At 44.4% G+C, this 24244-nt stretch overlaps 1 long non-coding RNA gene across 1 annotated transcript; it reads left to right on the top strand.

Moving 5' to 3' along the window:
• Nucleotides 1-11076: 11076 nt before the first annotated feature.
• On the top strand, nt 11077-23893 carry LOC115473938. Its single transcript, XR_003942783.1, has 3 exons — nt 11077-11090; nt 21178-21185; nt 23807-23893. It is a non-coding gene; the product is annotated as an uncharacterized LOC115473938 (long non-coding RNA).
• Nucleotides 23894-24244: the final 351 nt, after the last annotated feature.

The raw sequence follows: 24244 nt of genomic DNA, 5'->3' as shown, positions 1-24244 counted from the left end.
ACCCAATGATGTGTGCCTCTATATACAACACCGCTGGAGCCAAGGGGTATGGTGCACTGTGTACCTGAGAGACCAACATGACACTTAGCCACACAGGCAGGTGGGTAGAGAAGGAAGGATTGTGGAAGGGTTGCGGAGGGCACAGCAACTGAAGCACAGAGGTGTGGGAAGCAGGGGCGTAGCCAGATTCAGCGGGAGGGGGGTCCAGAGCCCGAGGTGAGGGGGCACATTTTAGCCCCCCCCCAGGTGCCGCCGACCCCACCACCACTTTTGACCCCCCCCCCCGGCGGCGCCGCCCCTCCCCGCCACATTCAACTCCCTCCTGCTGCCGCTAACCCTCCCCTGCCACTGCCAGGTTCCTTTGCTGGTGGGGGTCAACAACCCCTGCCAGTCAAAATCCCCTTCAGCGCCGGTCTCCGAGTCCAGCGCATTCGCTGATCTGGATTCTGTTTCTGTGAGTCCTCACGGGACGTCAGGACTCACAGAAACAGAATCCAGATCAGCAACACGCTGGAAACCAGCACTGAGGAGGACTTCGGCTGGCGGGGGTGTCCCCGCCGCCCCACTTAGCTACGCCCCTGGTGGGAAGGAGACATATGCACTGGTTGGTGATTGGTCAAGGCAGGGGGTGGAGAAGGCACTAAAATATGACTGATACTGAGGCCGTCCAATCACCTAGCTGAGTGGCCCTGACCTACTAACTGCTCCTCCTTGTTGAATTGTTGGGTCATAGTCCCTGATAACCAGTCTTCCACTATATCTTCTAGTGTGCCTTCTTACTCCCTCCCACACCTACCTGAGAACCTGGGATACACATGGGAGTGCTATCAAATGTTATCAGACCCCTTCTTTTTTGGCTTGTACATTAACTCCCGTATGTTCCTTTTCATGTGCTCCACTCATCACAACAATATCTCTTAGTGGTACCATCTTATCATCACATTAGACATGATGTGACACTTGAGTCAGTCTTCTCAGTGGTAGGCCCCGCTTTATGGAGTGCAATGCCCCTTTATCTCAGAGCACAAACGTCCTTAGATAAATTTAAAACGGATCTTAAAACGTTCTTTTTAAAGATGCCTTCGCACTTCCATGGGTTTGGCCATGGGTTTGGCCTGTGTGCTAGTAAGTCAGCCCAGATGTATTACCCTCCCTTCTGTCCTTGTTTATACCCTTCTTTCCTATTATTTATTGTAGTTCTTTCTCCCTCCCTTTGCTATTTATCCCATTTCCATCTTCTTTTTGCTCTTTTTCTTTCTGAATTTTTTAGAATTGTAAGCCACATACAGAACTTAGATACGTTGCATCAGCATACACATTCATGATGCATTCTCATTTGATCAGTGGCGTACCAAGGGGGTGGGGGCGGTGTGCACCCAGGGGGGAGTTCTTTTGTCATGGTGGGGGGTTCTTTTGCCGGTGTGGGGGGGTATTCTTTCACGGGGGGGGGGGGGGGGCGCTGCACCTGGGGGGGCGGGGCGCATCGGCGATCCGCCCCTGGTGTCAGCCCCCCTAGGAACGCCACTGCGTTTGATATTTATACTTTGACTAGTAAAACAGGCCCGTTTCTGTCACAAATGAAACGGGCACTAGCAAGGTTGTCCTCGGAGTTTGTATGTTTTATAGAGTGTGTGTGAGACTGACTGTGTGAGAGAGAGTGAATGTGTGAGTGTGTGACAGAGAGAGAGAGAGAGAGAGAGAGAGTGAGAATGGGTGCGAGTGTGTCTGTGAGAAAGAGAGTGTGTTTGTGAGAATGAGAGTGTGTGCCATGGCCCCCCCTCCCTCCCTCCGAGTTCCAGGGTCGTACCCCTCCCTCCGAGTTCCAGGGTTGTCCCCCTCCCTCCCTCCGAGTTCCAGGGTCGTCCCCCTCCCTTCTTCTGATTTCCAGGGTCGTCCCCCTCCCTCCCTCCGAGTTGCAGGGTCGCCCCCCTCTCTCCCCCCTCCTCCCAGGTTCCAGGGTTGCCCCCCTCCCTCCGGGTTTCAGGGTTGCCCCCCCTCCCTCCGAGTTGCAGGGTCGCCCCCCCTATTCCCTCCCTCTGAGTTCCAGGTTCGCCCCACCCTCCGAGTTCCAGGGTCGCTCCGCCCCTCTCTCCCCCCTCCTCCCTCCGAGTTTCATGTTCCCCCTCCCTCCCTCCCAGTTCTAGGGTCGTCGTCCCTCCCTTCCTCCCTCCCTTCCAGTTCCAGCCGCACTCGCTCCTTTTTAAAAAAATCATCTCAGACGAAAGCAGCATTAAAAGGAGTTCAGCCTCAGCTGTTCTCTCTGCGTTAGCTCTGGTCCCGCCCTCATTGTAGAAAGAGGTAATGAGGGCAGGACCAGAGCTAACAGACAGAGAAGGGCCAAGCCTGCACGCCTTGTGGCGGTGAGCTGGGGGGGCGTGGTGTCGCGATGAGGGCGTCAGGGGGCGTGGCATTGCGGTGAGGGTGTCAGGGTCAGGGCCTTGTGCGTGACGTTGAGAAGATGGAGCCTTACAGCACAGCGCACGAATGCCTTAGCCACGGAGATCAGCTTCAGAACGTTGGAGGTGTGTTTTATTAGATAGGATGTTGGACGCTAAAATATTTTGTCAGTAGATTGTCCCTTTGATTTTTAGACAATTTATTACTGGTTTTTTTTCAGCCAGCATCATCTTTTTGTAATCTTTCTTTCACATAGCGATAGAGTTACGTGGAGGGGCATAATCGAAAGGGACGCCCAAGTTTTGTTGAGGATGTCCTCACAAAACGTCCTGATGGAGGGGTGGGGAAACCCGTATTATTGAAACAAGATGGACGTCCATCTTTCGTTTCGATAATAGGGTCGGGGACGCCCAAATCTTGAAATTTTGGTCGACCTTAGAGATGGTCGTCCCTAGACTTGGTCGTTTCTGATTTTCGGCGATAATGGAAACCAAGGACGCCCATCTCAGAAATGACCAAATGCAAGCCCTTTGGTCATGGGAGGAGCCAGAATTTGTAGTGCACTGGTCCCCCTGACATGCCAGGACACCAACCGGGCACCCTAGGGGGCACTGCAGTGGACTTCATAAAATGCTCCCAGGAACATAGCTCCCTTACCTTGTATGCTGGGCCCCCAACCCCCCCTAAACCCACTACCCACAACTGTACACCACTACCATAGCCCTTACGGGTGAAGGGGGCACCTAGCTGTGGGTACAGTGGGTTTCTGGTGGGTTTTGGAGGGCTCGCTGTTTCCTCCACAAACGTAACAGGGAGGGAGGGGATGGGCCTGGGCCCTCCTGCCTGAAGTGCACTTCATCCACTAAAACTGCTCCAGGTACCTGCATACTGCTGTGATGGACCTGAGTATGACATCTGAGGCTGGCATAGAGGCTGTCAAAAATATTTTTAAAGATATTTTTTGATGGTGGGAGGGGGTTAGTGACCACTGAGGGAGTAAGGGGAGGTCATCCCCGATTCTCTCTGGTGGTCATCTGGTCATTTTGGCCACCTTTTTGTGCCTTGGTTGTAAGAAAAACAGGACCAGGTAAAGTCGTCCAAGTGCTCATCAGGGAAGCCCTTTTTTTTTCCATTATGGGTCGAGGACGTCCATGTGTTACGCACTCCCAAGTCCTGCCTTTGCTACACCTCCGATATGCCCCCTTGAACTTTGGCCATCCCTGCGATGGAAAGCAGCCGGGGACGTCCAAAATCTGCTTTCGATTATACCGATTTGGATGACCCTGGGAGAAGGATGGGTATCCTTCTCTTTCGAAAACGAGTCCGATAGCGGGTCAACCATTTACATCAGTTTTTTCAACACTCGTATTTTTTTTCCACATTTGTATTTATATATTTAAGGTTTTGTTGATAAGCACTCTTGGCCATTATCCATCAGACTTCAGAAGTGGCACGTGCTTTCAGTAGTGTTTTTATTAAACGATATTTATAAACCGTTTTGATTTTAATTTGAAAGGCAGAATATCAAGCCGAAATAAACATATACATAGAGTACCTTTAATATCTAGAGTTTATTCCCACGAAAAGAATCTGTAGTTCCATAATAATTCATTCATTTCCCAAACACAGATCGTTCGTTCCAGGACCTGTCTAGTAACAGAAAGCAACGAAAGTAGCTTGCAACTTTATCAGCTGAACAAGCCACTCATATCCCATGTTTTCCATAAAGTTTCAAAGTAGCTTCTTAAATATTGAATTACTCCTGATTTGCATTCGTCCCTTCGAGCTGATTAGTTTACAGACGGTGTACAGTCTCTTTAATAACCTCTCGACACTAAGTAAACAGCCCTGAAGAAGAGAACAATTTGCAAAACAGAAAGACAACAAATAACCTGCAAGGACAGCCTCTCTGCAACTGAGAAAGGGCCGATCCCATTAAAATGGCAGAAACGACTCCAGACGAGAAAAGGCAGCAAAAAAAAAATAAGTTGGCTTCCCGGCATCCACCAAAGAATTAAAAGACACAGAGGCAGAAGTTTTCATTAGCAGCACAATATCTCTTGATTAGAATTCCTAGAGCATAGAAAATGAATTTTCGTTTCTGACTCAAAGTGACGCTGACTTGTAAATAATTGATCAGGGTGCAGAGATTATGATTGTGTAGTTTTAAAAGGTGATTAGCACAGAGGACATTTCAGCTGGAAGGCTGCATAAAATATTTGTATGCTTTCTGATCGAGGTACAGTAGAAAAATACAGTTCTTCCTGTCAAAACTTTTCTTTCTTTCCCTGCTCTGCCTGGATTTTTTTTTAGGTTATCATTTTCAATTACACAATAAAGATAACAAACCATTATCAGAAGAAACGCGTATTAAACCAAATGAGAGATAACAATGCTACAGATTAAACCCCTTTAACGCAGGCAAGATGAAAGTATACAGAACTTATCTGGAAATTGGAGTGGAGGAGTGGCCTAGTGGTTAGGGTGGTGGACTTTGGTCCTGGGGAACTGAGGAACTGAGTTTGATTCCCACTTCAGGCACAGGCAGCTCCTTGTGACTCTGGGCAAGTCACTTAACCCTCCATTGCCCCATGTAAGTCGCATTGAGCCTGCCATGAGTGGGAAAGTCCAGGGTACAAATGTAACAAAAATAAAATAGATACTATTGGAGTTTCTACATGGAATGTTGCTATTCCACTAGCAACATTCCATGTAGAAGGCTGTGCAGGCTTCTGTTTCTGTGAGTCTGCATCAGACTCACAGAAGCAGATGCCTGCGCAGCCACATTGGTGATCTGCAAGGGCTGACTTCTACATGGAATGTTGGAATAGCAACATTCCATATAGAATCTCAAATAGTAGCAACAGTGGAGAAGTGGCCTAGTGATTAGGGTGGTGGACTTTGGACCTGGGGAACTGAGTTCGATTCCCACTTCAGTCACAGGCAGCTCCTTGTGACTCTGGGCAAGTCACTTAACCCTCCATTGCCCCATGTAAGCTGCATTGAACCTGCCATGAGTGGGAAAGCACAGGGTACAAATGTAAGAAAAAAAAATCTTCTTATGCTTCTTTGGTCTTAGGAGACCATGGATAGGTGCCAGGATTTAACTATAAGAATCATATTAATACCATGCACAAAATACTAAACAGGAATAAGGGAAGTCCTTTCTGTAGTGCATTTGCTGACTTACCTTTTGCTAGAAACATGCTTAAATTGTCATGAAAGGAGAAGTGTTTGGACACTGGATTTAGGATTCGGGCCCCCATACCATTACCTCCTGCACCAGATCATGCACTCCACTAAGGACTAGGTCTAGCATGTTTCCTACTCTTGCTGGCTCCTGTACCAGCTGCTCCATAAAGCAGTCCTTAGTTTTGTCAAAGAATTTTACCTCCCTAGCATACCCTGATGTTATATTTACCCAATCAATATCAGGGTAATTGAAATCACCCATTATTATTGTGTTCCCCAGTTTGTTAGCCTCCCTAATTTCTGATAACATTTCTACATCTGTCTGCTCATCCTGGCCAGGCGGACGGTAGTACACTCCTATCACTATCTTTTTCCGCTTTACACATGGAATTTCAATCCATAGGGATTCCAAGATGTGTTTCGTTTCCTGCAGGATATGTCTTTGATTGTTTATGTTCACTGGATCCTCTTTCTAATCTCAATAAGTTAGACGGAACATATCTGTACTTTTTGGCAAAGGAATAAACTCCTTCAATGTGGCATTCCTTGTGGGGCATCAGAAGGCTTCAAGCTCCAGTTCCTGGGTCCCCAGCTAGAAACTCTTCCGTTGTACGGTTCCCTAGTGTGGCTGTGCCACATGAACTTTATCTTACCACAACATCACTTTGTATTTGTTTACACCGGAGTCTGTAACGCCTCTCCGGTACTATGTAAGCCACATTGAGCCTACAAATAGGTGGGAAAATGTGGGATATAAATGTAACAAATAAAAAAATAAAATAAAAAATAGGCAGGACTGGAAAGAGTGGAGGTGGAAGAAGTTAGAATGTCACAGCAGCACCCGTTCGAATTGCTGTCTCTCAAGCAGGGGTTCTAAACCAGGGGCGTAGCTGCTATGGAGCCACGGGGGCCTGGGCCCCCGTATATTTGGCCCTGGACCCCCTGCTGACGACCCTCTCAACCCCCCCTCCCACCGCCAACCCGCCGCCTGCTACCTTTGCAGGCGGGGACCCCAATCCCCGCCAGCCGAAGTCTTCTTCCTTCATTTGGTTTCTGACTGAGTCTGATGTCCTGCACGTACAACGTACCAAACAAAGGAAGAAGACCAACTGGCGGGGTTGGAGTCCCCCGCCAGCAAAGGTTGTAGGCGACGATGACGGCGGGCAGGGGGGGTCGAGAGGGTCATCGGTAGGGAGGAGGGTCAAAGTTGTTGGAGGTGTCGGCAATGGCGGGCGGGCAGGGGGGAGGTCGGTGTCGGCAATGGGGGGGGGGGGGGGGGGTCAGCGGTGCTGGGAGGGGCTAAAATGTGCCCCCTTACCTCGGCTCTGGACCCCCTTACTGATGAAGTCTGGTTACGCCCCTGTATCTAAACACAGACTTTGGGACACACCTAGCCAGTCTGGTTTTCTAGATATCCCCAATGAATATGCATTGCACAATTAGTAATCACTGTCAATTCTCCAAATCTATTGAATAAGCTTTATTAAACACTTCTATTTACCACTTATAAAAATGTGTATAACTATAATAAAACCTTAAATTCTCCTCACTACTCACTGTACTTCATTCTTACCACTCACTCAGCATATCTCTATAACACTCCAGATCAGGATACTTATATTAAGACATGAATAACATCAGTGTCTCTTTCAGTTTTCACTCTATTGAAAGAATCAACTAATAAACTAAATGAATGGTCCAGCATGACATTCTCCATGCTAACTAGTTACGCGACCCCCGGCAAATCCACACTTACTGTTTAGTAATGCACTATAAATCCACTTCTGAACTCTCATCCCCGTAATCCCACATCACTCATACCTTTACTCACAGAAATATGTATACCATATGTCTTTACGCCTTAATATTGCCCTTCAAGCTCCCATTGTCTCCTTCCAATGTTCAATGTTTGTGTTCCATTGTTGTACTCCTTAACGACACTTCGATTGTCTTGCATAATTCTGCACAATGTAATCCATAACCAATCTGTAACAAATTGTACTTCCATCATTCATTTCTTATTGTAAGCCACACTGAACCCGCAAAAAGGTGGGAAAATGTGGGATACAAATGCAATAAATAAAAAATAAAAATAAAGTCCCATCTTCATCCAACTGGGGGATTTATAATCCATTCATAAACTGTTAAACAAATCGATAGTGAAATTTTAGTTTGAAGTCCCAATCTGTGTACACATTTTCAATTCGCCATTGCGTCACAGTTTTACTCCTTGCAACACGTTATGCAATGAATTGCCAATCCCCAATGCGCCACCAGATATAACTTGCAAAACAGCCTTCTTCCTCGCTTTCGCTGTTACTTGAGTTCAGCGTCCTCATACATACAAGTTGTCAACACCCAACACAAATTTGTGTTTTGCAAATCGCGTCTTCAGGGGCAATGACTACAAAACAAGATACAGCAAGGCGAGGGAATTCTATTTTACAAACAACACACTTTGATACTCATACATCCCAAACTAGCATATAGACACAATCATACCTGTAGCATAAACTTTTTTTGGCTTTGCTCAAATGTAGCTCCAACCAGCTGCTGGGGAAATGGCGCCTCTCTTCTTGGAGAATGCCGTGCATGCGCAAATCATGTAGAACCTTTGACCTAGGGGCAGGACCTGCCCGCTTATAAACCTGCCCATTCTACTTCCTTATTTAAGCCTGTAGGAGTCACTGTTTTCCATTCAAATGTAATGTGCTGTTCCATTTGTGTCCCGTGGATTACAGCGCGTAGTTATAGAATATGGCCCACTGTGTGTAAATCTACATGTCAGGATTTACGCCACATTTTCATTGGTGTAAATAGATGTGAGTAGTTTTAGGTGCTGAGATATCAACCAAGTGTATTCTATAAGAGAAGTGTGACCAGCAGAAGAAAGGAAGTTTTAATGCCCTTGTTTAAGTCGTTGGCGAGGCCCCACTTGGAGTATTGTGTTCAGTTTTGAAGGCCATATCTTGCTAAGGATGTAAAAAGAATTGAAGTGGTGCAAAGAAAAGCTACAAGAATGGTATGGGATTTGCGTTACAAGACGTATGAGGAGTGACTTGCTGACCTGAACATGTATACCCTGGAGGAAAGGAGAAACAGGGGTGATACGATACAGACGTTCAAATATTTGAAAGGTATTAATCCACAAACAAACCTTTTCCATAGATGGGAAAGCGGTAGAACTAGAGGACATGTAATGAGATTGAAGGGGGGGGGGGGGGGGGGGCAGACTCAAGAAAAATGCCAGGAAGTATTTTTTCACGGAGAGAGTGGTGGATACTTGGAATGCCCTCCCGCGGGAGGTAGTGGAGATGAAAACAGTAACAGAATTCAAAAATGTGTGGGATAAACATAAAGGAATCCTGTTCAGAAGGAATGGATCCTCAGAAGCTTAGCGGAGATTGGGTGGCAGAGCCGGTGGTTGGGAGGCGGGGCTGGTGGTTAGGAGACAGGGCTAGTGCTGGGCAGACTTCTATGGTCTGTGCCCTGAAAATGGCAGATACAAATCAAGGTCAGGTATACACATAAAGTAGCACATATGAGTTTATCTTGTTGGGCAGACTGGATGGACCGTGCGGGTCTTTCTCTGCCGTCATCTACTATGTTACTATTATAATTGATGCCTAAATCTAGGTGCCAATTATAGAATATGCTTATTCGGCACTGATTTCAGTGCCAGTGCTTTAGGCGCCATTTATGTAATCTCCCCCTAAGTGGCCATGGATTACTGCATAAAAATAGGACAGACTTCTATGCGGTCCCATTTGTGCGGTAAGCCAAGTGCTGACTCCGCCCATGGAGCATCTTCAACATAGCTGGTTTAGAGTTTGGCACCAATTGCGATATTCAGTGGCACTGAGCTGGTTAAGTACCACTGAATATTAGTGGCTAGCCCCAACCAAGCGATTTAGTCAGCGTCCGACTAAACTGCTGTGAATATTGGGCCCATAGGGGCCCTTTTACTAAGCCACAGTAAAAAGTGGCCTGCGGTAACGTAGGTGCATGTTTTGGGTGCATGCCAGGCCAGTTTTTACCGCATCTACAAAAAATAGCTTTTTTTTAACGGGACGGGAATAGGGCCTGCGGTAAAAATGAAACCAGCGCGTGCCCAAAACTGTCCTGAGCTCTTAACACCACCCATTGATCTAACGGTAAAGGCTCACATGCTACATGTGTGATGACTGGTCGGTGCGTGCCAAGTGCTGACTACCACCGGAACCGGTGCACGTAGGAGGAAATAAATAAACAATTCATGCACGCGTTATGGGCATGCGCCAAATCTGAAATTACCACCAGGAGGGCGTGCTGGCCTGCCGGTAGTCTCATTTGGGCGTATGCTACACAGGCGTAGAGCCTACCGCGGCTTACTAAAAGGACCCCACAGCTTCTTGCAAACATGGCAGGTTTTGCAAATGGCATTGGATTATGATCTGGGATTGGCTTCTGTTGGTAACAGGATATTGGGCTTGATGGACCTTTGGTCTATCCAAGTACAGCAATGCTTACCTACTTATATATCAGAAAAAAATCATGCTATTTTAGAACTTAAAATGTCCACTGTACGCAAGTCTAATTCTCTAGTTTGCTGATAACTTAACCCGTATAGAGGAAACAGACTTCAGAAACTCGGACAGCTGATAGAACTTTAACTCTGCGTGACATGTTTTTTGCTCACGCTGGTGAGAATCCTCATCAGCCTGTATGATCTCCTCGGCATCAAAATAATCAATTACACTTTTGATTTAAATATTTTGTGCTACAAACATCACTTTACGGGTACTTAGCTGTGGTTTGTGCTGGAGCGATTAAAACTGTCCGGGCCCTACAGTGAGCTCCTGTTTCGCTCAATGCTTCATAAGGAGCCGGACTTCACCGCACTTCACAGCACCTACAACAATACAAAATGTTATCTTAAAAAGAGAACCGAGTTATCAGGATTTACTAGCACTTGGGTATGATAACTACCTTGCCAAACCACGGTCCGTCATAAATAAGACAAACCGTTCTCCATGGCAGGAAGCCTTAAAAAAGGCTTCCTGCTTTTTCTCAGCCTATCACCATCACGGAACCATTTAAAGAGACCGCCCTCTGTCACCGGGTAGGATAAAGCTTAAAGAAACGCCTTCCACTCTACCTTGTTGTTTAAACCCTGCGGAACTAAGGACTTCAGACGGTAAATCCAGCGCTGCTCTTTTTGAATCAGAAACAGAGCAGCGCTGGATTTACTCTCATAGCCTAAATAGGCAACTGATTTATGAATGCAGTGGTACAGGACAATGTAATTATCCAGTACTTTATTTGAAAGAATAGTAACTAATTAGGAATGGTAATAAATACGTATATCCCATTTATAACAAACAGCTCTTACAGGGACACATAGCTGGAAGAAACATTTTCCTCCTTAAAAAGGTTTGTACAGGCTAAAGAGGAAGATATTGTGTTGGGAAAAATCCTAATTTTAAGACAATGAAAAGGAGCATCTCTATTTTTAAAATAAAGTAAGAGCCCATTTTCTTAATCAAATTCACAAGAATTATTGTTTTTTTTTACTTGTACTTCGATTTTTATTCTTTTTATAATGTGTTTACAACCCAGAAATAAATCAGTGTCAACCTTTGTGATCCAAAATGAATAAATGACTGAAAATATGTCACTCTTCGCAGTAGAAGATTCTCCTTTGATTTGTTTTTAGGTGTCGGCTTTCTGAGCCTCCCCAGCCATTCTCTCTGGGTTTTGATATTCTCAGCGTGTGACATCTTTCTCGGCTTGGCTTCAGGATGGAATAGGATAAGGCCAGTACCTCTCAAGGGAGTATTCCTTAGACACCTAAACCATTTATCAGACTCTACCAAACACTTCACACAAACAAGGCAAGGCAGGACACCTGTACCGTCTATGGTAAGGATTAGAACAGCTCAGGGAAAGAGAAATATTTGGCTAGAATTCAGAACAAAGCCCAAATATAGAGGTCCTTTTACTATACCATGTCAAGTACTGATGTGCGCTTAACATAAGAAAAAAGGCTTATTGCAAAATGAGTTAAGAACATAAGAACATAAGCACCGCCATACTGGGAAAAGACCAAGGGTTCATCAAGCCCAGCATCCTGTCTCCAACAGTGGCCAATCCAGGCCTCAAGAACCCGGCAAAAACCCAAAAACAAAACAAAAATTTAAATTAATAATGTTCAATAAACTTTTCCTTCAGGAATCTGTCCAAACCCCCTTTAAACTCAGCAATACCAACTGTTGTCACTACATTTTCCGGCAACGAGTTCCAGAGTCTAACTACACATTGAGTAAAGAAAAACTTTCTCCTATTTGTTTTAAATCTACCACATTCTAGCTTCATCTTATGTCCCCTAGTTCTATTATTGTTAGAAAGTGTAAACAAATGCTTCACATCTGTCCGCTCCATTCCACTCATTATCTTGTAGACTTCTATCATATCACCCCTCAGCTGCCTCTTCTCCAAGCTGAAGAGCCCTAACCGTCTTAGCCTTTCCTCATAGGGAAGTTCTCCCATCCCTTTTACCATTTTCGTTGCCCTTCTCTGCACCTTCTCCAATTCCTTTATATCTTTTTTGAGGTGCGGTGACCAGAACTGAACACAATACTCGAGGTGCGGTCTCACCATGGAGCGATACAACGGCATTATAACATCCGTGTGTTTGTTTTCCATTCTTTTCCTAATAATACTCAACAATCTGTGTGCCTTCTTAGCTGCCGCAGCACACTGAACAGAAATTTTCAACGTCTTATCCACGATGACTCCCAGATCCCTTTCTAGGTCTGTAACTCCTAACGCGGAACCTTGCATGACATAGCTGTAATTCGGGTTCCTCTTTCCCAAATGTATCACTTTGCACTTGTCAACATTGAACTTTATCTGCCATTTGGATGCCCAATCTCCTAGTCTCGCGAGGTCCTCCTGTAATCTTTCACACTCCTCCTGTGACTTGACGACCCTGAATAACTTTGTGTCATCTGTGAACAAAACAAAAAAAAGAGGAATAAAACTCCACACATCAAAGTACAACAGAAAACAGTGGAGATGGCCAAAAGAAATCAGAGTGTAGTCAGAAATATCTTCACAAAAGAAGTTCGTTTATTGGCACCGGTTCACATGGGTATGTTAAAAGGGTATAAGATCTCTTGAGGAACTTATGCAATCACACACAATGGACTCAACATGGGCTACATTGCCCACATCAGGAGTCCTAACAACAATGATAAACAGAGAAATACAACAATTAAAATACTGGAAATGAATATCATGAATGTAATCATAAATAAGAGACACACATGAGAATGATAAAACGCATATATGAAAAAGAAAACAGAATTTATATGCCTTAAAAAAATCACAGTACTAGCAGTATACTAGCAGTAATGGCTGTTTTCATAAATATTCCTATCTGGAACCACACTCCAACTCAATGCTCTGCTTCCGGGTCTCAGAAATGTAGATTTGAAACATAATGTAATTCTCTAATATATATATATATACAATTATATATCTCTCATACCTAGTAATGTCCTCAGCGGTGCTCATTACCAGAAATTGGACATAGTAATGGATTTAGCACCCATCTCTTCATCGGATCATTTTCCAAAATTGATTCTTAATGTTATTATACTTTAGTTATATTGTTTAAATTTAAGTGATACTCATCTTTTTAGATGTGTCGGACTGGGGGTTAATGAAGTCCGACTGAATGTTTCGCCCATACAATGGGCTGTCTCAAGAACTTCCCCCTAAAAAACAAAACATATGTAAATATATATGTACCGGGCTCCCCATAAGCACCATACCTTTCTAGTCCCTGATGGTATCCCGTGCACTTTTATTTCCCATTTATCTTACCCTTAGCCATTATCAGCGTCAGCTTTGCTCTAATTCTACCAGGCTCACTTCCCTGCAAAGATGGCGACGGCGTTACTTCCTGCTTATTTATATTAAACTTTGGTTCTGACGTCACGATCCCTGCCCCTGGTTCCAATAGGATAGCCTACCATGTTAGGTTTAAATAAGTGATGCCCACTCCAGCTCCGCATTCAAGCCGGCTGGTGCCACTGTGCCTCATGTATAAATGTACCACTGTTCTCTGTAATTTAATAATCGATTTACAGAACCCCCTTCTTTACCTATCTGTACGTGTTCCACCACCCTCCATCTATGCATCACTTCCAATTGTTCTGGTTCTCAACATACAATAGAAGCTCATTTTTATATTGTATTAATCAGCGTGAGAATGAGCATTCTTGTGCAATGTGAGCCTCCAGCCGTCTGCCCATACTATTCAGTCTCCACTGCCACTTCATCAGAGCTTTTGATGGAGAAAGTTGGGTTGAAGATACTGTGCTGAAAGGGAGTGGTGGGACTGGCGGGCTGGCAGGCAAGAAAATGAAAATGAAGGTCAACATTGAAGGGGGTGAAAGTTAAAATAAAACTAAAGGGAGTGAAAGAGAAACAAAATGACCAATAAACCTATTAATTTATTTGCATTCACGGCTCTTCAGCACCAGGATCTGGACAGCTCCTTCCACTGCAAAATGAATAGTGATTTTTGAACTTTTGAAACATTCTATAAAGAAGCGAGACAAGAAAAGAAAGGAAAAAGGAAGAAATTGTAAATGAGGGTGAGACCTGGAGGGAGCTTTTGTGATATAGTGCACGATATATACACAAATAACTAACTAACAAAATCTTTCTTGGAGGTTTTTTAGACGAATGATAAGATTGGAGTTCAGTATGAGCTGACACTAAAGATTATACTTGCTGCCAAGCTGGGACTTTTGAGGTCTTTTCCTCCAATTAATTATAATCACAATACCTAGAATATTGGAACACAATATTAACATACAAGAGATTTGAAAACAGAAGAGTTTATTCAGCTTCTTGATTTGTTATAAACGTTTGGGAGCTTTTGTGAGACAGTTTGAGGGGAACCAACTGGGGCATGGGCAGCCTCATGGGTAATGAATAGTGCACACGGCAAGTTTAATTTTCACTAGCCTAACAATACACAGGTTAAATTTAAGTTTCAAGTTTATTCAGAACTTGCTATCCTGCCTATCAGCAATGCCAGATAGGCGGATTACATACTAAACAGTAATAGCGAAAGGCAAAGATAAGCAAGTAAAGACAGACAGCATAGATGGGTAAGGGGGGAGAACTACAATAATCTTGATAGGTAATTGGGGGAAAAGGAACACACACTAGGTAGGGGAACAAACTCAGAGTCCTGGGGTACCTGCTGCGGGTGTCAGCGAAATGCTTTTTGACAGAGGTAGGTTTTCAGGTCTACCTTAAACTGGTCAAGGGTTGACTGAATTCTGAGATGCTCTGGGAGCTGATTCCAGAGCTCAGGGTCTTGTGTTGAAAAGATACACCGTCTTATTTTTGCATGGGTGACCTCCCTAATTGTGGGGATGGTCTGACACTACAGTAAATAAAACAAAATGTATTCAACGCAGGTACATAAAATCAGCATATAACTTTCCTCTAACTGTTTCGGTAAGAGGAAAGTTATATGCTGATTTTATGTATCTTAGTTGAATACATTTTGTTTTATTTTACCACTTGTGTCTGCTTTTCTTTTCTGCTGTATTGGATCTTGCAGACCACTTGCCTGTGTGCTTAATCCTTTTTGTGAAGAGTTCACCCATCCTCTCACACTCAGGTCTGGTGACTATTTCCTTTCTCGTTATCTCAATCATCATCCACTTCTAGGGCTTCAACATTTTTCATCTGGGATGCTATAAGAAAAACATGTATTGACTCTAATATGTCATTATCTAGAAGAAGCTGTTTTTACATAATGCAGAGGGGAACATTTTTGAAGAGGAACCAAAGATATAGAGCTTTATCTACCTTTTCAATATGTGACCTTTTCATAGTTTTTCTAGATCAACTCCCTTCCTTTTTTTTCAAAATCTGAGACATAGTTTACAATAGCATCACTTTGTCTTTTTATGTCAGATATTGTTGATGTTCCTACAGCATATTTTTCTGCTAAAATTTTCCCCGACACTCCCTTTCTTAATTTCTCCATGATAAAAATTTTCTCTTTTAATGACAAAATGTGCCTTTTTTCCCATTTTTTCTGCTGCATATGAGTTAGGAAAGGGCAAGGCTATCTTCTGCCGTGTTCCTGCAAGCTGAACGAGCAAGGTCTCTGCCGCATCCCCACAAGCTGAATGAGCAAGGCTGTTTTCTCTGCCACGTCCTGGCTGAAAGGGCTTTTTTTTCTGCTGCATATGAGTCAGGAAAGGGCCGGAAAAGGAAAGGCGGGGCTTTTTCTGCTGTGTCCCCGCTCCCATTCACATTTCCTGCAGCAGACTGCGTGTACTGCGAGGACTGGCTTGGAAGGTACATTACTATTGGGCGGACAATTGGTCCGGATAATTGGACATCCGGATGATCGACTTTCGGTTAATTGACGTTCTACTGTATATTGTTTTTTTTTTTTTAATGTAAGTATAGTTTCGTGATATGCATTGTTTTGTGGTGTTTTGTGATGGACTGCTTTTTCTGTTGGTTGAAAACTGCATGGAATTTTCAAGCACTGATTTATAAATGTTTGAAATAAATAATATGCTCACTGTCTGACTTCAGTATTCAAACAAAAAAAACAGCACCACGGGCCTTTAAAAATGGAACACAGTTCTTTAATGAATGAGCCTTGACAAAAAGACCCGACACGGGCCGTGTTTCGGTGACTAGCATTTTGATACAGAAAGTGAAAGTGCCTTGGTGCTTTGTAGCTTTTACTACATGAGACGTGGGGTAAGGAATAATATATTGTAGAGGAATATATTCGAGTTATTCCCCAAGTTTTCCACGTCATCACTGTGACCCCTGACGCAGGTGCTAGTCACCGAAACACGGCCCGTGTCGGGTCTTTTTGTCAAGGCTCATTCATTAAAGAACTGTGTTCCATTTTTAAAGGCCCATGGTGCTGTTTTTTTTGTTTGGACTTTAGTTTGTACTTTGTTCCCTCTGTTTTGTTATATCCCTGACTTCAGTATTCATGCATACTACTTCTAGAAGTGTGTTAAGATGCCCCCACATGGCAGTTAGGGGGTTTTAGGCATGACCAGTCTCCTGTCCCGATATGTAAGGAAGTTAAAGTAAAGAGTTAGGAGGGTTTTTTTTTAAATCACTGCAGCTTGTGGTCCTTTTTCCCGTAATGGTATCCAGAAAAACAGTCCCCAGGGCTCGCTCATTTACTCGCAGGCATAGCTGTAGATGACAAAGTACAAAACTCTGAGGATTCATTTTCTGCGTTTAGCTAAACCGCACGCTCATATCCTAAAAGGCCATTTCAAAGCAATTAGGTTTCCTTCTTCAGTCTAGCCATTCTATCTAAGCCATTTCACAAATACAACAGCGGATATGGACAACTGAGCTATCAAGAAGAGACAGTGCTGTCAAAACAGTGTGTCTTGGTTTAATATATACTTGGACATGACTTTGAAATATTCCTAAGAAGCAGTGTATTTTAATTTAGATGGAATAAACGAGTCCTGTGCTTCAATTTGTAATAACCAAAAGATTTGTTTGAAAAAGCTCATTGCATCTGCATTATTTATTAGGACTTTATTTTCTACTAATAACGTTACTGGAAATTTCTAAGGCAGATATCTGTAATCACAGCAGGATCTCAGCCCTGGTTCTGAATGAGCTGGAAGACCAAAAGTGGGAGAAGAAGAAAACTAAAAACTGGTGGGTCAAACAAAAAACAAACAAACAAAAAATGCCAGTTCCGCCCCTCTCACTGATCTAAAAAAAGACCTGAAACCCTAGATCAGAGTTTCCCAAACTGTGGGTTGGAACCCCATATGAGATCACTAAACAAACATTTGGGGTCATGATCCTGGGTGGGCTTTCCGTAGGTGCATCATTATTCTCCACCTCTGGAGTGGGGAGGGGCGGGGGAGAAGGGTGTCACATAATTTTATTTGGCCTCTACCATGGGGTCAGGGCCACAATAAGATTGATAAGCACTGCCCTAACATAGTAGCATAGTAATATAGTAGATGACGGCAGAAAAAGACCTGCATGGTCCATCTAGTCTGCCCAACAAGATAAACTCAATGTGCTACTTTTTGTGTATACCTTACCTTGATTTGTACCTGTCCTTTTCAGGGCACAGACCGTGTAAGTCTGCCCAGCACTATCCTCACCTCCCAACCACCAGCCCCGCCTCCCACCACCGGCTCTGGCACAGTCCGTATAAGTCTGCCCAGCACTATCCCCGCCTCCCAACCACCAGCCCCGCCTCCCACCACCGGCTCTGGAACAGACCGTATAAGTCTGCCCAGCACCATCCCCGCCTCCCGCCACTGGCTCCGCCACCCAATCTCGGCTAAGCTCCTTAGGATCCATTTCTTCTGAACAGGATTCCTTTATGTTTATCCCCACGCATGTTTGAATTCCGTTACCGTTTTCATTTCCACCACCTCCCACGGGAGGGCATTCCAAGCATCCACCACTCTCTCCGTGAAAAAATACTTCCTGACATTTAAATTAACCCTCCTCCCACATTAAATCTCCTTTATTGAAAAGGACTCCTTAAAAGTAGAAATTAAGCCCTACCCCCCTGTGGTGTATGTGCCATCACTCCAAATTAAAAACCGAAACTCTCCTGCTAGTGGCTATCATTCCTCTCCTCTCCCAGATTGACTAATAGTTTTAGAGGGCCCCATGTGGTAAAGAGGAGGGTCTAGTTTCAATCTCTTCTGCCTTGCTGGCATTTAAAATGGCACTGGCTGACTTGAAGCTTTACTTTGCCTACTACATATTGATAATAGGGGACCCTTCAGTCTGCTGGTGTCATTTTGGATTCTAGCACTTGAAGGGCAGGAGTGACTCCTGTCACATTACTTCCTGAGTGGCAATTAAAGGTTAGGGAGATTTAGGAGGAGGGGGGATGGGAGCTGCCAACATGGAAGGTGTGCTTTTTAAAATTTGGGTTGGGTGGGGTTTGCACCCTGGAAGTGGTGTTTTAAGTTGCTGCTTTTGGGGGAGCTGGTATGACGGTGAGGCTTTTGACTAAATGGGACTCGGTATTGGAGATAGGTTAATGCGATGCTTCAGGCCTCCTTAGGTATTTGCTAGGGAGGGGGGAGACTGGGATTGTATATTCCTATAGGTGGAAACATGCTGGCATTTCCTCCACTGGTTACGTTGGTATATTCTCAGCCATGGAAACAATCTAGCTACTGTGTAGTGCCACATGCACCCGCAAGCTAACCTATGTTGCAAGCAGGCATTATGTCTGTTTTTTGCTGCCGCACTTCATTGTAATTTCCAGAAATCACAGAATAAAGTAGCATGATGTATTGAACATTGAAAGTATGGGCCAATTCTAAAATGTTGAAACTGAATTCAACAACAACAAAGGTTAGCTAATCAGATAGGTAGTGTTACAGATGATATCCAAGTAGAAGCTTGAACAGTCTTCAAGATTATTAGATGTGATTTTAGATGCAAGTTTATCTTTTGAACCGCAGATGGACAATTTATTCAGGAGGGTTTTCTGGAAATTAAGACAACTTAGATCAGTGAGATCAAATTTTCATGAAAGTCATTTTAGACTATTAGTTCAGAGCTTTATATTAGCTCAATTAGAATATTGTAAAACAAAGATACTTACCTGTAGCAGGTATTTTCCGAGGACAGCAAGCTTCATATTCTCACAAGTGGGGTACGCCGATCTTCATCGACCAGTCCAGCTTTTGCCATAGTAAAAAATAGAGAGTTTTGTGGAGCATCAGCCGCACTCCACTGTGCATAAGTGAGTGCCTTCCCGTCCGTTGCGCGAACGCAGTCTCCTCAGTTTAATACTAAAGCAAAAAATAAAGTAAAAATAACCAAAGAGTCAACTCCAAGAGGAGGTGGGAGGGACTGTGAGAATATGAAGCCTGCTGTCCTCGGAGACTACCTGCTACAGGTAAGTATCTTCACTTTCTCCAAGGACAAGCAGGCTTCTATCTCCTCACACGTGGGGAATCCCTAGCATCCAGGCTCACCGAAAACAACAAACACTGGTCAATTGGGCATTGCAACGGCGAGCACACAACAGAGATTAACCTGAAACTATATACAATCTGAATGAGGGTGCAGCTTGAAACAGAATAAAATAGGCCTAGGAGGGTGGAGTAGGATTCTAGACCCCAAACAGATTCTGCAACACTGTCTGCCCGAACCGACTGTTGCATCGGGTATCCTGCTCAAACAATAGTGTGATGTGAATGTGTGGACTGATGACCATGTCACAGCCTTGAAAATTTCTTCAATGGAGGTTGACCTCAAATAGATACCAACGCAGCCATGGCTCTGACATTATGAGCCGTGACATGACCCTCCAAGGCCAACCGAGCCTGGGCATAAGTGAAGGAAAATCAATCTGCTAGCCAAATTGAAATGGTGCATTTCCTGATGGCAACCCCCATCCTGTTGGGATCAAAAGAAACAAAAATCTGGGTGGATTGTCTGTGGGGCCTTGTCCGCTCCGTGTAGTAGGCCTGCTTTCACCAGGATGGGTATGTGGTCCGGGAAACAATGTTGACAAGACAATCAACTGGTTCAGATGGAAATCTGACTGGAACTTTCGGCAGTAACAGGGTGAGTACGGAGAACTACTCTGTTGTGATGAAACTTAATATAAGGTGCATCCACCACTAGAGCCTGAAGCTCACTGACCCTATGAGCTGAAGTAACAGTGACCAAGAAAATGACCTTCCAGGTCAAGAATTTCAGATGGCAAGAATTCAGTGGCTCAAAAGGAGCTTTCATCAGCTGGGTGAGAATGATGTTGAGATCCCATGACACTGGTGGAGGTTTGACAGGGGGCTTTGACAAAAGCAAAGCTTTCATGAAGCAAACAACTAGAGGTTGTCCAGAGATGGGCTTACCTTCTACACGTTGATGATAAGCACTAATCACACTAAGGTGAAACCTTACAAAGTTGGTCTTGAGACCAAACTCTGATCGGTGTAGAAGGTATTCAAGCAGGGTCTGTGTAGGTCAAGTAAGGGGATCTAGGGCTTTGCTCTCACACCAGATGGCAAACCTCCTCCATTTAAGAGAGTAGCACCGCTTAGTGGAATCTTTCCTCAAAGCCAGCAAGACACCCTTTAGGCTCTCAACATCCAAGCTGTAAGAGCCAGAGACTGGAGGTTGGGATGGGACGACTTCCCTATGAGGAAAGGCTGAAGCAACTAGGGCTTTTCAGCTTGGAGAAAAGAGGGCTGAGGGGAGATATGATAGAGGTCTATAAAATAATGAGTGGAGTTGAATGGGTAGACATGAATCGTTTGTTTACTCTTTCCAAAAATACTAGGACGAGGGGGCATGCAATAAAGCTACAAAGCAGTAAATTTAAAACAAATCAGAGAAAAATTTTCTTCACTCAACCTGTAATTAAACTCTGGAATTCGTTGCCAGAGAATGTGGTAAAGGCAGTTAGCTTAGCGGGGTTTTAAAAAGGTCTGGACGGCTTCCTAAAGGAAAAGTCCATAGACCATTATTAAAATGACTTGGGGAAAACCCACTGCTTATTTCTGGGATAAGCAGCATAAAATGTATTGAACTTTTTTGGGATCTTGCCAGGTATTTGTGACCTGGATTGGCCACTGTCGGAAACAGGAAGCTGGGCTTGATGGACCTTTGGTCTGTCCCAATGTGGCAATACTTATGTACTAAAGACAGTCGACTAAATTAGACTGAAACAAAAGACGGAAATAAAAGGAACTCCATTATAAATAGTACAGTAATTAAGAAAAAGTAGGAAATAAAAGAAAAGACACGGGCAGTTTCCCTTGCCTAGCATGGTAGTTTAATCTAGGAGCCGGCAAAGTCTTGAAAGAGGAAGGTTTTAAAAGCAGAACAGAAATTTGAATGAGATGACTCTAACCAGAGAAGGAGGGGAAGATTATTTCATAATGTCGGACCTAAAACGCTGAAGGCCTTAGTACAAATAGAATCATAACGGATTTGATGGAATGAGGGGATAACAAGAGAATTGGATTGAGAACGCCTTCCTTTCTTAGAGAATATGGTGAAAGCTCTATGAAACACAGAATTTTGCAATCGCATTATGCATCGGTACAGAAGCACTTTGAACAATTAAGGAAAACTGCCTTTATTCTTCTCCTGGTTTATTCAATTTTCAATTAGTGCAGCATTCTGCTGGAGTGACCTGAGCTCCGTTTTTCGAGCGAAATAGACTTTATTTTCCTTTGCCAGATGAGGGAGGAATTAGAGTTTTCTAGCTGAAAATAATGTGAGTAGTGCTATGAGTCCAGTCCGAAACAATGGCCCAGTACAAGCTATTACAGCATAATGTCTGGGATTCAAAAGACTATTGTCTTGCCTTTATTACAGCAGGGTAGTGCAGAAAGGCAAAAAAGTCTTTCTGCAGGTATTAGCCATGGACAGAAAAAAAATGAAAATGTGTTATAAGTCACTGTTATCATAGAGAGTCTAACAAGGAGAATTAAACAACTCATAGCTATTCTCAGCTAATTCCTCTGTCATCATCCTGTAGACTTTCTGTGGGATCCAAAGAGTACAAGTTTTGTGTAGTTCATCTAAAAAGGTAAAGTTACATCTAGCCACCTGCAAACAACCACATAGAGGGACATAATCGAACGGGGGCGCCCATCTCTAAGGGCGCCCATCTCCGGGGACGGCCCTGGGAAGGGGCGGAGCCAACTGTATTATCGAAACAAGATGGGCGGCCATCTTTCATTTCGATAATACAGACGGGGCCGGCCAAATCTCAACATTTAGGTCAACCTTGAGATGGTCGACCTAAATGTTGAGATTGCTGACCTCGGTTTTCGCCGATAATGGAAACTGAGGCCGGCCATCTCAAAACCGGCCAAATCCAAGCCATTTGGTCGTGGAAGGAGCCAGCATTTCTAGTGCACTGGTCCCCCTCACATGCCAGGACACCAACCGGGCACCCTAGGGGGCACTGCAGTGAACTTCACAAATTGCTCCCAGGTGCATAGCTCCCTAACCTTGGGTGCTGAGCCCCCCAACCCCCCCCCCAACCCACTACCCACAACTGTACAACACTACCAGAGCCCTTAAAGGGTAAAGGGGGCATCTACATGTGGGTACAGTGGGTTTGTGGTGGGTTTTGGAGGGCTACCATTTACCACCGCAAGTGTAACAATTAGGGGGGGATGGGCCTGGGTCCACCTGCCTGAAGTGCACTGCAGTACCCACTAAAAACCGCACCAGGGACCTGCATAGTGCTGTGATGGAGCTGGGTATGACATTTGAGGCTGGCAAAAAATGTTTAGAAATTTATTTTTTGGCTGGGAGGGGGTTGGTGACCACTGGGGGAGTAAGAGGAGGTCACCCCTGATTCCCTCTGGTGGTCATCTGGTCAGTTTGGGCACCTTTATGAGACTTGGTCATGAAAAAAAGGGACCAAGTAAAGTCGGCCAAATGCTTGTCAGGGCCGCCCTTCTTTTTTCCATTATCGGCCGAGGACGGCCATCTCTTAACCACGCCCCGTCCCGCCTTCGGTATACTGCCGACACGCCACCTTGAACTTTGGCCGTCCCCATGACAGAAAGCAGTTGAGGCTGGCCAAAATTGGCTTTCAATTATACCGATTTGGCCGCCCTTAGAAGAAGGCAGGCCATCTCTCGATTTGTGTCGGAAGATGGGCGCCCTTCTCCTTTGAAAATAAACAGGATAGGCATCTAATAATCATTTTCATGTTCTGGTTTGCTGTTTTCTATGTGGTCTAAATCTTACTTGAAACATTCAGTCTCTCAGCCGAGTGTCCTTTTTCCCATATACAAATCTTCCAAGGTTTCAGCAAATCCCTCACATCGGGAGCGCCAAACTTTTAAACATAGAATCCATTTTACATCCTGAAGATTTGGAACATATAAAGGATCTGGAACAATTAAATGAGCATATAACAGTTTTCCCAATATCAGTCAATAACTATTTGAGAAGAACGTTTAGACATGTGAACTATTTGTATATGCTTCAAAACCGGGGTGGGGGGGGGGGGGGGGGGGGGGGGGGGGGGTGTTATGGTGCTATGAGATAATGACTCCATAATCGTAAGAAGATGATTTTGTAATAAAGATTGTACTTTTAAACAGTGTATGAATAGGTTTTGAATGGTTATATATTTTGTTTTTGGTATAAACAATGAATATTCATGAAACAGAGTTGCATGGAGTGGAGGCAATGCTTGCAAATCTCTCTCATAAATATTCATTGTGGATATCCTGAAAACCTGACTGGCTGGGGTGCCTCCAGGACCAGGTTTTGGAGCCACTGGCTTACATGGTTGTTTGTAGCTAGTTGACTTTCCTGCTTATTTTCGAACGAGAAGGCCGGCCATCTTCCGACACAAATCGGGAGATGGCCGGCCATCTCCTAAACCAGCCAAATCGGTATAATCGAAAGCCGATTTTGGCCGCTTCAACTGCTTTCCGTCGTGGAGCCAGCCAAACTTCAAGGGGGCATGTCGGCAGGGTATGGAAGGCGGGACGGGGGCGTGGTTATGAGATGGCCGGCTTTGGCTGATAATGGAAAAAAGAAGGCCGGCTCTGATGAGCACTTGGCCGGCTTCACTTGGTCCATTTATTTTTAAGACCAAGCC

Source organism: Microcaecilia unicolor, chromosome 7, assembly GCF_901765095.1.
Source record: "Microcaecilia unicolor chromosome 7, aMicUni1.1, whole genome shotgun sequence".
Taxonomy (NCBI): domain Eukaryota; kingdom Metazoa; phylum Chordata; class Amphibia; order Gymnophiona; family Siphonopidae; genus Microcaecilia; species Microcaecilia unicolor.
The sequence above is the reverse complement of the archived record's forward strand: the minus strand, read 5'-3'. Positions and strand labels throughout refer to the sequence as shown.